General features: G+C 48.1%; 4 non-coding genes across 4 annotated transcripts; all 4 read left to right on the top strand.

The window, feature by feature from the left end:
• Positions 1-6,611: 6,611 nt before the first annotated feature.
• Positions 6,612-6,683, top strand: TRNAW-CCA (transfer RNA tryptophan (anticodon CCA)). Its single transcript has one exon. It is a non-coding gene; the product is annotated as a tRNA-Trp (tRNA).
• A 761-nt stretch (positions 6,684-7,444) lies between these two features.
• TRNAI-AAU (transfer RNA isoleucine (anticodon AAU)) lies at positions 7,445-7,518 on the top strand. The gene has a single exon. It is a non-coding gene; the product is annotated as a tRNA-Ile (tRNA).
• Positions 7,519-8,230: 712 nt separating this feature from the next.
• Positions 8,231-8,302, top strand: TRNAW-CCA (transfer RNA tryptophan (anticodon CCA)). The gene has a single exon. It is a non-coding gene; the product is annotated as a tRNA-Trp (tRNA).
• Positions 8,303-9,942: 1,640 nt separating this feature from the next.
• On the top strand, positions 9,943-10,016 carry TRNAI-AAU (transfer RNA isoleucine (anticodon AAU)). The gene has a single exon. It is a non-coding gene; the product is annotated as a tRNA-Ile (tRNA).
• The last annotated feature ends 4,839 nt before the right edge of the window (positions 10,017-14,855 follow it).

The raw sequence follows: 14,855 nt of genomic DNA, 5'->3' as shown, positions 1-14,855 counted from the left end.
CAGAGCCCACTCACACCGTGTCCCTTTATATGTCACTAATGCCAGAGCCCCTCACGCCGTGCTCCTTTATATGTCACTAATGCCAGAGCCCCCTCACGCCGTGCCCCTTTATATGTCACTAATGTCAGAGCCCCCTCACGCCGTGTCCCTTTATATGTCACTAATGCCAGAGCCCCCTCACGCCGTGCCCCTTTATATGTCACTAATGTCAGAGCCCCCTCACGCCGTGTCCCTTTATATGTCACTAATGCCAGAGCCCCTCACACCGTGTCCCTATATATACCACTAATGCCAGAGCCCCCTCACACCGTGTCCCTTTATATGTCACTAATGCCAGAGCCCCCTCACACCGCGCCCCTTTATATGTCACTAATGTCAGATCCCCCTCACACCGTGACCCTTTATATGTCACTAATGTCAGAGCCCCCTCACACTGTGTCCCTTTATATGTCACTAATGCCAGAGCCCCCTCACACCGTGCCCCTTTATATATCACTAATGCCAGAGCCCCCTCAACCCGTGTCCCTCTATATGTCACTAATGCCAGAGCCCCTCAACCCGTGTCCCTCTATATACCACTAATGCCAGAGCCCCCTCACGCCGTGCCCCTTTATATGTCACTAATGCCAGAGCCCCCTCATGCCGTGTCCCTTTATATGTCACTAATGCCAGAGCCCCCTCACATCGTGTCCCTTTATATGTCACTAATGCCAGAGCCTCCTCACACCGTGTCCCTTTATATGTCAATAATGCCAGAGCCCCCTCACGCCGTGTCCCTTTATATGTCACTAATGCCAGAGCCCCTCAACCCGTGTCCCTCTATATACCACTAATGCCAGAGCCCACTCACACCGTGTCCCTATATATACCACTAATGCCAGAACCCCCTCACACCGTGTCCCTTTATATGTCACTAATACCAGAGCCCCCTCACATGTGCCCCTTTATATGTCACTAATGTCAGAGCCCCCTCACGCCGTGTCCCTTTATATGTCACTAATACCAGAGCCCCCTCACACCGTGCCCCTTTAGATGTCACTAATACCAGAGCCTCCTCACACCGTGTCCCTTTATATGTCACTAATGCCAGAGCCCCCTCACGTCGTGTCACTTTATATGTCACTAATGCCAGAGCCCCTTCACACCATATCCCTTTATATGTCACTAATATCAGAGCCCCCTTACGCCTTGTCCCTTTATATGTCACTAATGTCAGAGCCCCCTCACGCTGTGTCCCTTTATATGTCACTAATGCCAGAGCCCCCTCACACCATGTCCCTTTATACGTCACTAATGCCAGAGCCCCCTCACACCGTGTCCCTTTTATATGTCACTAATACCAGAGCCCCCTCACACCGTGTCCCTTTATATGTCACTAATGCCAGAGCCCCCTCACGTCGTGTCCCTTTATACGTCACTAATGCCAGAGCCCCCTCATACCGTGCCCCTTTATACGTCACTAATGCCAGAGCCCCCTCACACCGTGCCCCTTTATACGTCACTAATGCCAGAGCCCCCTCACACCGTGCACCTTTATATGTCACTAATGTCAGAGCCCACTCACACCGTGTCCCTTTATATGTCACTAATGCCAGAGCCCCCTCACACCGTGTCCCTCTATATGTCACTAATGCCAGAGCCCCCTCACACCGTGTCCCTTTAGATGTCACTAATAACAGAGCCCTCATGCCGTGTCCCTTTATATGTCACTAATGTCAGAGCCCCCTCACGCCGTGCCCCTTTATATGTCACTAATGCCAGAGCCCCCTCACACCGTGCCCCTTTATATGTCACTAATACCAGAGCCCCCTCACACCGTATCCCTCTATATGTCACTAATGTCAGAGCCCCCTCACACCGTGCCCCTTTGTATACCACTAATGCCAGAGCCCCCTCACACCGTGTCCCTTTATATGTCACTAATGCCAGAGCCCCCTCACACCATGTCCCTTTATATGTCACTAATGACAGAGCCCCCTCACACCGTGTCCCTCTATATGTCACTAATGCCAGAGCCCCCTCACACCGTGTCCCTTTATATACCACTAATGGCAGAGCCCCCTCACACTGTGTCCCTCTATATACCACTAATGTCAGAGCCCCCTCACACCATGCCCCTTTATATGTCACTAATGCCAGAGCCCCCTCACACCGTGTCCCTTTATATGTCACTAATGTCAGAGCCCCCTCACACCGTGTCTCTTTATATGTCACTAATGCCAGAGCCCCCTCACACCGTGTCCCTTTATATGTCACTAATGCCAGAGCCCCCTCACGCCGTGTACCTTTATATGTCACTAATAACAGAGCGCCCTCATGCCGTGTCCCTTTATATGTCACTAATGTCAGAGCCACCTCACATCGTGTCCCTTTATATGTCACTAATGCCAGAGCCCCCTCACACCGTGTCCCTTTATATGTCACTAATACCAGAGCCCCCACACGCCGTGCCCCTTTATATGTCACTAATGCCAGAGCCCCTCTCGCCGTGCCTCTTTATTTGTCACTAATACCAGAGCCCCCTCACGCCGTGCCCCTTTATATGTCACTAATGTCAGAGCCCCCTCACGCCGTGTCCCTTTATATGTCACTAATGCCAGAGCCCCTCACACCGTGTCCCTATATATACCACTAATGCCAGAGCCCCCTCACACCGTGTCCCTTTATATGTCACTAATGCCAAAGCCCCCTCACACCGTTCCCCTTTATATGTCACTAATGTCAGAGCCCCCTCACACCGTGACCCTTTATATGTCACTAATGTCAGAGCCCCCTCACACTGTGTCCCTTTATATGTCACTAATGCCAGAGCCCCCTCACACCATGCCCCTTTATATATCACTAATGCCAGAGCCTCCTCAACCCGTGTCCCTCTATATGTCACTAATGCCAGAGCCCCTCAACCCGTGTCCCTCTATATACCACTAATGCCAGAGCCCCCTCACACCGTGTCCCTTTATATGTCACTAATACCAGAGCCCCCTCACACGTGCCCCTTTATATGTCACTAATGTCAGAGCCCCCTCATGCCGTATCCTTTATATGTCACTAATACCAGAGCCCCCTCACACCGTGCCCCTTTATATGTCACTAATACCAGAGCCTCCTCACACCGTGTCCCTTTATATGTCACTAATGCCAGAGCCCCCTCACGTCGGGTCACTTTATATGTCACTAATGCCAGAGCCCCCTCACACCGTGTCCCTTTATATGTCACTAATGCCAGAGCCCCCTCACACCATATCCCTTTATATGTCACTAATGCCAGAGCCCCCTCACACCATATCCCTTTATATGTCACTAATGTCAGAGCCCCCTCACGCTGTATCCCTTTATATGTCACTAATGCCAGTTCCCCCTCACACCGTGTCCCTTTATACGTCACTAATGCCAGAGCCCCCTCACACCGTGTCCCTTTATATGTCACTAATACCAGAGCCCCCTCACACCGTGTCCCTTTATATGTCACTAATGCCAGAGCCCCCTCACGTCGTGTCCCTTTATACGTCACTAATGCCAGAGCCCCCTCACACCGTGCCCCTTTATACGTCACTAATGCCAGAGCCCCCTCACACCGTGCCCCTTTATACGTCACTAATGCCAGAGCCCCCTCACACCGTGCACCTTTATATGTCACTAATGTCAGAGCCCACTCACACCATGTCTCTTTATATGTCACTCATGCCAGAGCCCCCTCACACCGTGTCCCTCTATATGTCACTAATGCCAGAGCCCCCTCACACCGTGTCCCTTTATATGTCACTAATAACAGAGCCCTCATGCCGTGTCCCTTTATATGTCACTAATGTCAGAGCCCCCTCACGCCGAGCCCCTTTATATGTCACTAATGCCAGAGCCCCCTCACACCGTGTCCCTCTATATGTCACTAATGCCAGAGCCCCCTCACACCGTGTCCCTTTATATGTCACTAATAACAGAGCCCTCATGCCGTGTCCCTTTATATGTCACTAATGTCAGAGCCCCCTCACGCCGAGCCCCTTTATATGTCACTAATGCCAGAGCCCCCTCACACCGTGTCCCTCTATATGTCACTAATGCCAGAGCCCCCTCACACCGTGTCCCTTTATATGTCACTAATAACAGAGCCCTCATGCCGTGTCCCTTTATATGTCACTAATGTCAGAGCCCCCTCACGCCGAGCCCCTTTATATGTCACTAATGTCAGAGCCCCCTCACACCGTATCCCTCTATATGTCACTAATGTCAGAGCCCCCTCACACCGTGCCCCTTTGTATACCACTAATGCCAGAGCCCCCTCATACCGTGTCCCTTTATATGTCACTAATGCCAGAGCCCCCTCACACCGTGTCCCTTTATATGTCACTAATGACAGAGCCCCCTCACACCGTGTCTGTCTATATGTCACTAATGCCAGAGCCCCCTCACACCGTGTCCCTTTATATACCACTAATGGCAGAACCCCCTCACACTGTGTCCCTCTATATACCACTAATGTCAGAGCCCCCTCACACCATGCCCCTTTATATGTCACTAATGCCAGAGCCCCCTAACACCGTGTCCCTTTATATGTCACTAATGTCAGAGCCCCCTAACACCGTGTCCCTTTATATGTCACTAATGCCAGAGCCCCCTCACACCATGTCCCTCTATATGTCACTAATGCGAGAGCCCCCTCATGCCGTGTACCTTTATATGTCACTAATAACAGAGCCCCCTCATGCCGTGTCCCTTTATATGTCACTAAATTCAGAGCCACCTCACACTGTGTCCCTTTATATGTCACTAATGCCAGAGCCCCCTCACACGTGTCCCTTTATATGTCACTAATGCCAGAACCCCCTCACACCGTGTCCCTCTATATGTCACTAATGCCAGAGCCCCTCAACCCGTGTCCCTCAATATACCACTAATGCCAGAGCCCCCTCATGCTGTGTCCCTTTATATGTCACTAATGCCAAAGCCCCCTCACGCCGTGCCCCTTTATATGACACTAATGCCAGAGCCCCCTCATTCCGTGTCCCTTTACATGTCACTAATGCCAGAGCCCCCTCACGCCGTGCCCCTTTATATGTCACTAATGCCAGAGCCCACTCACGCCGTGTCCCTTTATATGTCACTAATGTCAGAGCCCCCTCACACCGTGTCCCTTTATATACCACTAATTCCAGAGCCCCCTCACACTGCGTCCCTTTATATGTCACTAATGTCAGAGCCCCCTGACGCCGTGGCCCTTTATATGTCACTAATGCCAGAGCCCACTCACGCCGTGTCCCTTTATATGTCACTAATGTCAGAGCTCCCTCACACCGTGTCCCTTTATATGTCACTAATGCCAGAGGCCCCTCACACCGTGTCCCTTTATATGTCACTAATACCAGAGCCCCCTCACACCATGTCCCTTTATATGTCACTAATACCAGAGCCCACTCACGCCGTGTTCCTTTATATGTCACTAATGTCAGAGCTCCCTCACGCCGTGTCCCTTTATATTTCACTAATGCCAGAGACCCCTAATTTATTTATTTATTTCAATCATTAGCAGTTTCTTATATAATGCAGCAAATTCCGTTGCGCTTTACAATTGGAAACCACAGTGACGAAACAAAACTGGGCAATAGCTTACAGCCATAAAGGTAGGAGGTCCCTGCTCGCCAGCTTACACTCTAATACCGTGTCCCTTTATATGTGTTTGTTAAGTGGGAGAACCGCACTAGCATAAAATATAATGAAAAGGCCAAAATAGATGAAACGTACGCTTTATAACGGTATTACATAACAATATCTGCACCTAGCTGATTTTAACTTCTTTTTTGTTTATTTCGTATCAAGCAATAGCGATGACAAAGTACATAATAATCTGTGATGTAAAATAAATGTGTTACTACTTTGTGCCGAAAAAAAACAAAACAACACTTACTTGTATGGGGATTGAACCCACAACCATATGATTACAAACACAACACACTAACCAGCTGAGCTACCAACCTGCACGCTGATAACAGCATGACGTGAGTCAGTCACAGTGTGCAGCTCTAGATGTGATGGAGGAAGAGGAGGAGGGGGGACCACAGGCCCACAGCTATGTATATGAATGGGAATGAGGAGAAGAAGAAGAGATATGTTCAACCCTCTGGACTCTCTGTGATGGAGCCACCTCATAGCCGGCCACATCTTCTCCTTTCTCAGCATGACTGTGCAGAGAGGGGCAATGCCAACGGCGTTATAAATGCCGCACTGCCCACAGCAACACACAAGAATCACTGCGTCATACAGCCCACAAAAAACCTCTGTAATCTGGATAGACCAATATGCAATATGTAGCACTTATCCTAATGTATCTCATTCCTGTTTCCCTATAGAGCGTAATCCTGCGAGCAGGGCCCTCCTACCTCTGCCTGTCTTTTAATGCCCAGTTTTGTTTTGTTTTTTTAACTTTTGTTTGTTCACAAAGTCCTATAACCTACCTGTGAGGTTTCCAGGACCAGCTACAGCCATGAAGATTATATTGCGCACTACAGAGACTGTGACGCACAACACACACCAGTTACTGGATAAAGGAAAAACACAGTGGCCCGTACGGGGATCGAACCCACGTTCTCAGCTGATATTCCGCAGCTGGCTTTGCAAGGGACCTCGTGGCGCAACGGTAGCGCGTCTGACTCCAGATCAGAAGGTTGCGTGTTCAAATCACGTCGGGGTCAGTTACTTTTTTGATGCTGAGATGCGTCTTATAAAACACCCTAAAAGAGAGGAACACCCAATAATCCCACTTTACCTGTGTAACGTGATTAAAACTCACACTGACCCCCGTATCGCACGCCCAGGGTCACTCACATCTGCTCCGTTCTCTCTCTTATACTGTTAGAATGATCCGCTCCGTAAGGGAGAACAGTAAGTGATAATCGCAGACCATCCGCAATCTTATTTATGTAGAATTATTTCCCATAGATAACTTTCCTAATATTGAATACAGTGGGGGAGATGGATCAAACTTTGGAGAGAGATAAAGTGGAGAAAATTAAAGTACTATCCAGTTTGAAACATGACTGAAGCTGATTGGTTCGTACTTTATGTCTCCCCATTTTAGATTTCTCCAAGTTGTGATACACCTCCCCCAGTGTGTCCTATGCACAACGTATCTGCCAATAGCGCCACAGTTCCTACAGAACATCATAGTCCACGCGGATCGTAAAGTATGAAAAAGGTAAAAAATGTCCTGGCAATATTTGTATACTCTTTGCAAATAATGTGATATACTCCCCAGCTCACCAGGGCTATGTGACACAATTCAGGGCAGCCTCCTGCTGCTGCACAGAATGGTGGAGAATGTGCCCCCTCCGCTCCCATTTATATGTTTATGTCTTTCGTGAAAGCTTCGGGGCTGTGAATAGTTCCCCTTCCCCCGTCACACTGAGACTGAACCATTGTGACCAATGTGTGATCAGAGAATTGTGCAGCAGCTGGCCGGTTAGCTCAGTTGGTTAGAGCGTGGTGCTAATAACGCCAAGGTCGCGGGTTCGATCCCCGTACGGGCCACATGTGTTTTTTTTTTTTTAATCAGTCATCCCCTCTATGCAGGCAGAAGGCTCGGAAAGCTGGTAACTACCACAAAAAGGCAAATTATTTCATTATTTGCATGTAACACGATAGAACAAAGATTCCGGCTGCACCGTCCTATAGGGTCAGGTCAGGTGTGGCTCTATAGATCTACGTCTACAGTCAATAGGTCTACCCCAAATGGGCAACATGAAAAAGGTCGACAGAGTCAAAAGGTAGACGGTAGAATAATTCCGCAGGGTCCAAAGGTTGACATGAAAATGGTCGACACAAAAAGATCAACACAATATTTAATGCATTTTTTCCCCACTCTTTTCCCTGAAAAAAAAAAAAAAATGCGTGTTCCGCTTCGCTCGCAACACTTCGGGCAAGGTGCCTCGTTCTGCTACTGCTGCACTCGGCACAAGTTACATAATAAAAAGTTATATGCTGAGACTTGTAGTGCCATATGCAGGCGGACACTCAAAGCACTGAGGATACTAACAGTCAAAATAATGATGATAAACTCTACAATCCACATGGAGTATACGTGAGGCTCTTAGCACATGTTTGGCCAAAATTTCTCGCACATGTACACAAACTGTACAGCAAAAAATAAATACAGTAAAAGAAAAAACAAAGCTGCCCACATGGGGATTGAACCCACGACCTTGGCGTTATTAGCTTATATTCTGACATATGCTTTGCAGGGGACCTCGTGGCGCAACGGTAGCGCGTCTGACTCCAGATCAGAAGGTTGCGTGTTCAAATCACGTCGGGGTCAGTTGCATCTTTTTATATTATATTGACTGTGTCGTTTGTACGGTTGGTACATCTCCCATAGAGACCAGTATCACATGTGTAATGTCACATTCTGTCCATTCTCATACTCAGTAAACTACAGTGGATCCAGTGCATGGATCTTACAGTACGTAATGCAGGGCCGTAACTACGTGTGTGCCTGGCACACAGCGCAGTTGCCCTGAGAGCGCATGTAATGAGTCAAAGGCCCATTGGGGCAGCCTGTACGGAAGGAGAGGGGACAGCTGCAGCGGCGCCTGTACCAATGACATAGCGCTGCTGCGGCTCCAGTCCCCCTCCCTCCTACTCCTTCTCCGCTGCCTGCACCGAGGGAGATGCCAGCACGAGGAGCCTGACTGCCAGCGGGGATATAGTAAGTATCTCTCTCTCTCTCTATTGCTCTATCTATTCTGTGCCGCAATGTGTAAAAAGGGGGACGCTGTCTGCCGTAATGTGTAAAAAAGGGGGACGCTGTCTGCCGCAATGTGTAAAAAGGGGACGCTGTCTGCTGTAATGTGTAAAAAAAGGGGGACGCTGTCTGCCATAATGTGTAAAAAGGGGACGCTGTCTGCCATAATGTGTAAAAAAAGGACGCTGTCTGCCGAAATTGGTAAAAAAAGGGGACGCTGTCTGCCGTAATGTGTAAAAAAAAGGGGACGCTGTCTGCCGTAATGTGTAATAAAGGGGATGCTGTCTGCCGTAATGTGTAGAAAAGGGGGACGCTGTCTGCCGTAATGTGTAAAAAGGGGGACTGACTGCTGTAATGTGTAAAAGGGGCTTTACCTGGTGTAGTGGCGCTACTGTGCAGCGTAATGTGAATAATGGAGAGTACTGTGCACCGTAGTATGAATTGGTATTATTTTGTGACCACGCCCCTTCCCCACGAAGCCACGCCCCTATATATATTTTTGCACGCCTACGGCGCGCACTGCCCCTGTCTTGCATGTGTGTGTTGGGGGGGAGGCGCCAATGCCATTTCTTGCACACAGCGCAAAAATGCCTAATTACGGCACTGATGTAATGTCCTGTAAGTCTTGCTGTATTTTTTAAAGCACCAATTATTAAAAGGGCAACACCAATCTGGCGTTGCCTTTTAAATGATTGCTGCTTTAAAAATATGGGCAAACTCACCAGAATCTCACCAGTATCCTCATCTTACAGACTAATACATAAGCCCCCATAGCTGCATGACTCTGGAATACAGGAGGGCCGTCAGCAAAGAAAATACAGCAGAAACATGTTTTGCCCATCTTCTAGACCCACCTCACTCTCCTGGTAGCTCCCATCTCCTGAACCCACCCCACCCTTCAGGTGGCTCCCATCTCCTGGACCCACCATACCCTCCTGGTAGTGCCCATCCCCTGGACCCACCTGATCCTCCTGGTAGTGTCCATATCATGGACCCACCTCACCCTCCTGGTAGTGTCCATCTCCTGGACCCACCTCATCCTCCTGATAGTGCCCATCTCCTGGACCCACATCACCCTCTTGATAGGTCCTATCTCCTGGACCCTCCTCACCCTCCTGGCAGTGCCCATCTCCTGGACCCATTATTCCCCTCCACCATCACACCTAGACCTACATATTGTGACTGATGTGTGACCAGAAGGTTGTGGGGCAGCTGGCCGGTTAGCTCAGTTGGTTAGAGCGTGGTGCTAATAACGCCAAGGTCGCGGGTTCGATCCCCGTACGGGCCACAGGTGTTTTTTTTTTTAACAGCTCATCCCCCTATGCAGGCAGAAGGATAATGAAAGCTGGTAACTTCCATAGAAAGTGAAATTATTTCCCTTAAGAAGTGTCTGTCATATTAGTAACCCGCTGGTATAAGATATTACTGCAGCTGTAACATCAGAGGCGCAATAGATCCTTTTCATACAGTCACTTGTTGTACACATTACCTTGTACTGATGCCTGTTGCCGCGTCTCTGGATGCAATTACACTAGATGGTGTTATAAAGGCATCGCTACCCCCAGCCACAAACAGGGACGCAAATCACTATGTAGTCTCATTACTTGTATAAGAAATGATTTGCATGTTCAAAGATAGAACAATGATTCCGGCTGCACCATCCAGTAGGGTCAGGTCAGGTGTGACTCAGTAGGTCTACATTAAAAAGGTCTACAGTCTTTAGGATGACCCCAAATGGTTAACATGAAAAGGTCGACAGAGTCAAAAGGTAGACGGTAGAAAAATTCCACATGAAAATGGTCGAAACAAAAAGGACAGCACAATTTTTATTGAATTTCCCCCCCCACTTTTTTCCCCGAAACCCCCCCCCCAAAACATTAGTGTATCGTTTCGCTTGCAACGCTTCGGGCAAGGTGCCTCGTTCTGCTACGCTCAGCACAGGTTACATAATAAAAGGTTATATGCTGAGACTTGTAGTGCCATATGCAGGCGGGCACTCAAAGCACTGAGAATACTAACAGTCAAAATAATGATGATAAACTCTACAATTCACATGGAGTACACGTGAGGCTCTTAGCACATGTTTGCCCAAAATTTCTCGCACATGTACACAAACTGTACAGCACAAAATAAATACAGTAAAATAAAAAACAAAGCTGCCCACACGGGGATTGAACCCACGACCTTGGCGTTATTAGCTTATATTAGGATTCCGATTTGCAAGGGGCCGCATGGCGCAACGGTAGCGCGTCTGACTCCAGATCAGAAGGTTGCGTGTTTAAATCATGTCGGGGTCAGTTGTATCTTTTATATTATATTGGCGATGTCGTTTGTACGGTTGTTACATCTCCCATAGAGACCAGTGTCACATGTGTAATGCCACATTCTGTCCATTCTCATACTCAGTAAACTACAGTGGGTCCAGTGCCTGTATCTTACAGTATGTAATGTCCTGCCAGTCTCGCCGTATTTTAAAAGCACCAATTATTAAAAGGGCAACACCAGTGTGGCCTTACCTTTTAAATGAATGCCACTTTAAAAATATGGGCAAACTCAGCAGAATCTCACTAGTATCCTCATCTTACAGGCTAATACATAAGCCCCCATAGCTGCATGACTCTGGATTACAGGAGTGCCGTCAGTAAAGAAAATACAGCAGAAACATGTTTTGCCCATCTTCTAGACCCACCTTACTCTCCTGGTAGCTCCCATCTCCTGGACCCACCCCACCCTCCAGGTGGCTCCCATCTCCTGGACCCACCATACCTTCCTGGTAGTGCACACCACCTGGACCCACCTTATCCTCCTGGTAGTGTCCATATCATGGACCTACCTCACCCTCCTGGTAGTGTCCATCTCCTGGACCCACCTGATCCTCCTGATAGTGCCCATCTCCTGGACCCACATCACCCTCTTGGTAGGTCCCATCTCCTGGACCCTCCTCAACCTCCTGGCAGTGCCCATCTCCTGGACCCACATCCCACTCCTGGTAATTCCCATTTCCTGCATACCACCACCATACACACAATCTTGGTGGTGCTAATCTCCCGCATACCACACACCCACAATCCTGGTGGTGACCATCTCATGCATATGACCCCCACACACAATCCTGGTGGTGCTCATCTCCTGCATACCAGCAACACACACAATCCTGGTGATGCCTTCCTCTGGCATACCATCCAACCACACACTCACCAGTGGTGCTTGTCTTGTGCATCTTAGCGTCAGACAGGGACGCACATCAATATATAGTCTCAATATTTATATAAAAAATGATTTGCATGTTACACAATAGAACAATGATTCCGGCTGCACCATCCTGTAGGGTCAGGTCAGGTGTCTGTAGGGTCAGGTCAGGTGTCGTTCAATAGATCTACATTAAACAGGTCTACAGTCAGAAGGTCGACCCCAAATGGTTAACATGAAAAGGTCGACAGGGTCAAAAAGTCGACAGAGTCAAGGTAGACAGTAGAAATGTTCCACAGGGTCAAAAGGTTGACATGGAAATGGTCGACACAAAAAGGTGAACACACTTTTTAATGCATTCCCCCTGCCTCACTCTTTTCTATGAAAACCCCCCAAACATTACTGCGCTGCTGCTCTCGCCAAGCTTCGGGCAAGGTTACATAATAAAAAGTTATATGCTGAGACTTGTAGTGCCATATGCAGGTAAACACTCAAAGCACTGAGGATACTAACAGTCAAAATAATGATGATAAACTCTACAATTCACATGGAGTACACGTGAGGCTCTTAGCACATGTTTGGCCAAAATTTCTCGCACATGTACACAAACTGTACAGCAAAAAATAAATACAGTAAAAGAAAAAACAAAGCTGCCCACACGGGGATTGAACCCACGACCTGGGCGTTATTAGCTTATATGCGGTTCCAGGATTTGTAAGGAACCTCGTGGCGCAACGGTAGCGCGTCTAACTCCAGATCAGAAGGTTGCGTATTTAAATCACGTCGGGGTCAGTTGTATCTTTTATATTATATTGGCGATGTCGTTTGTACGGTTGTTACATCTCCCATAGAGACCAGTGTCACATGTGTAATGCCACATTCTGTCCATTCTCATACTCAGTAAACTACAGTGGGTCCAGTGCCTGTATCTTAAAGTATGTAATGTCCTGCCAGTCTCGCCGTATTTTTAAAGCACCAATTATTAAAAGGGCAACACCAATGTAACCTTACCTTTTAAATGATTGCCACTTTAAAAATATGGGCAAACTCACCAGAATCTCACTAGTATCCTCATCTTACAGGCTAATACATAAGCCCCCATAGCTGCATGACTCTGGATTACAGGAGTGCCGACAGTAAAGAAAATACAGCAGAAACATGTTTTGCCCATCTTCTAGACCCACCTTACTCTCCTGGTAGCTCCCATCTCCTGGACCCACCCCACCCTCCAGGTGGCTCCCATTAGCTGGACCCACCATACCTTCCTGGTAGTGCACACCACCTGGACCCATCTTATCCTCCTGGTAGTGTCCATATCATGGACCTACCTCACCCTCCTGGTAGTGTCCATCTCCTGGACCCACCTCATCCTCCTGATAGTGCCCATCTCCTGGACCCACATCACCCTCTTGGTAGGTCCCATCTCCTGGACCCTCCTCAACCTCCTGGCAGTGCCCATCTCCTGGACTCACATCCCACTCCTGGTAATACCCATTTCCTGCATACCACCACCATACACACAATCTTGGTGGTGCCAATCTCCCGCATACCACACACCCACAATCCTGGTGGTGACTATCTCATGCATATGACCCCCACACACAATCCTGGTGGTGCTCATCTCCTGCATACCAGCAACACACACAATCCTGGTGATGCCTTCCTCTGGCATACCACCCAACCACACACTCACCAGTGGTGCTTGTCTTGTGCATCTTAGCGTCAGACAGGGACGCACATCAATATATAGTCTCAATATTTATATAAAAAATGATTTGCATGTTCCACAATAGAACAATGATTCCGGCTGCACCATCCTGTAGGGTCAGGTCAGGTGTCTGTAGGGTCAGGTCAGGTGTCGTTCAATAGATCTACATTGAACAGGTCTACAGTCAGAAGGTCGACCCCAAATGGTCAACATGAAAAGGTCGACAGGGTCAAAAAGTCGACAGTAGAAATGTTCCACGGGGTCAAAAGGTTGACATGAAAATGGTCGACACAAAAAGGTCAACACACTTTTTAATGCATTCCCCCCGCCTCACTCTTTTCCCTGAAAAAAACCCCAAACATTACTGCGCTGCTGCGCTCGCCAAGCTTTGGGCAAGGTTACATAATAAAAAGTTATATGCTGAGACTTGTAGTGCCATATGCAGTGGACACTCAAAGCACTGAGGATACTAACAGTCAAAATAATGATGATAAACTCTACAATTCACATGGAGTACACGTGAGGCTCTTAGCACATGTTTGGCCAAAATTTCTCGCATATGTACACAAACTGTACAGCAAAAAATAAATACAGTAAAAGAAAAAACAAAGCTGCCCACACGGGGATTGAACCCACGACCTTGGCGTTATTAGCTTATATGCGGTTCTTAGATTTGTAAGGGAACTCGTGGCGCAACGGTAGCGCATCTGACTCCATATCAGAAGGTTGCGTGTTTAAATCACGTCGGGGTCAGTTGTATCTTTTATATTATATTGGCGATGTCGTTTGTACGGTTGTTACATCTCCCATAGAGACCAGTGTCACATGTGTAATGCCACATTCTGTCCATTCTCATACTCAGTAAACTACAGTGGGTCCAGTGCATGGATTTTACAGTACGTAATGTCCTGCCAGTCTCGCCGTATTTTAAAAGCACCAATTATTAAAAGGGCAACACCAGTGTGGCCTTACCTTTTAAATGAATGCCACTTTAAAAATATGGGCAAACTCACCAGAATCTCACCAGTATCCTCATCTTACAGGCTAATACATAAGCCCCCATAGCTGCATGACTCTGGATTACAGGAGTGCCGTCAGTAAAGAAAATACAGCAGAAACATGTTTTGCCCATCTTCTAGACCCACCTCACTCTCCTGGTAGCTCCCATCTCCTGGACCCACCCCACCCTCCAGGTGGCTCCCATCTCCTGGACCCACCATACCTTCCTGG

This window comes from Pseudophryne corroboree, chromosome 6 (assembly GCF_028390025.1).
Source record: "Pseudophryne corroboree isolate aPseCor3 chromosome 6, aPseCor3.hap2, whole genome shotgun sequence".
NCBI classification, from domain to species: domain Eukaryota; kingdom Metazoa; phylum Chordata; class Amphibia; order Anura; family Myobatrachidae; genus Pseudophryne; species Pseudophryne corroboree.
The sequence above is the reverse complement of the archived record's forward strand: the minus strand, read 5'-3'. Positions and strand labels throughout refer to the sequence as shown.